At 34.6% G+C, this 1,297-nt stretch overlaps 1 pseudogene; it reads right to left on the reverse strand.

The window, feature by feature from the left end:
- LOC110421770 (major allergen Pru ar 1 pseudogene) overlaps nucleotides 1-212 on the reverse strand; it is an 817-nt pseudogene extending 605 nt beyond the window's left edge.
- Between the last annotated feature and the right edge of the window lie 1,085 nt (nucleotides 213-1,297).

Here is a 1,297-nt window from a genome sequence, read left to right on the forward strand (position 1 = left end):
TTCCAGGGTCTCAACACTCTTAATAGCTTGTGGCAGGATCTGGGGAATGAGGTTGTCCGAATCAAGGACGAAGGCGTGGAACATCCTTGCGGGAGCGATCACCGTGACAACCTCCATTTCATAAGTGAAAACACCCATGATCGAGTTAGTAGAAGAAAGAGATAAGAGGAATTAATTGTTAAAGGAGTTTTCTCTTTGAGTCGTGTGACAAATACGAGAAATGGAGGTGGTATTTATACAACTAAAGCTCAGCAAAATTTTCCATGTATGAAAGAAATGAATCATATTTTTCTCAAATCTAGAAGAACATATGGCCGCCCATCTCTTACTGAACAATCTCAATCAATTGCTCAGAAGAAAGTAATGATAAAGTCAAGAACAGTAGCCTGAATTTTTTCAATGAAAAATACTAGGAATATCTCGGATGATTTATGATTAACTAGTTCAAGGGCAACAAGTTAACGTAGGACTGACGCAGTCCGTGAAACATGATGTTACGTTAATATTTGCTGTCAGGATATGTATTTGTTCAGAGTTGATTACAAAAAATGGGTTTGATTTCTAATGAGGAGAAAAAAAATTTCTTGTTCCCCTGAGAAAAATTTAGTGATGAAAATTTCACTGCCTGGGTTGAATTAATCTTTCTGAACCTTTTTGACCATGCATCATTAGTAAAGATTGTCACTTTTATAGTAATTAATTCCAAAGTCTTAATATTTGACCATTCTTATGAAGTGCAGGTATGGCTAGAAAATGATCTGTTTAGACAGTGATATGGACTGTCAATCTAATTTTCTCAAGGTTTCTATTTCTTCATGCTATAGACATTCATGCATCATCAAGGTAATACTTTGCCGTAAATCTTACCAATTATATGTAAAGGAATACTTGCATTGCCATAAATCTTATGATAATGAACTAGTAAACCAAGTTACCATTTTTCTTTGCTCTTAATGATATTGAAATTCTGCAGCCTGTTTTGATTCCAAATGGCCCCATGGGCCCTATTTTGGTCAAATGTAATGGTTTCATAATCCTATATACCTCTTCTCTTCTAGATGTCTAAACCACTTAATATCAAGCAAATATATGGCAGAGGTCGGTACCACATTTAAAATGATCAATTGGAGCTTTAATATGATAATTATTCTTCTCAAGCAGGGTGCTTTCTTTGACTAGTGCACATTCTTTGAAATGTAGTAACTGTTCCCTATTCATAATTGGATTTTTTCCCCACTAAAATTTGAAGAAATTGAATTGTTAAGCTTCAAAGCTCAGTCTATAAATATCATCTTAG

The sequence above is a fragment of the Theobroma umbraticum genome, unplaced genomic scaffold (genome assembly GCF_002168275.2).
Source record: "Theobroma umbraticum cultivar Fairchild unplaced genomic scaffold, ASM216827v3 scaffold_130.0, whole genome shotgun sequence".
Lineage (NCBI taxonomy): Eukaryota > Viridiplantae > Streptophyta > Magnoliopsida > Malvales > Malvaceae > Theobroma > Theobroma umbraticum.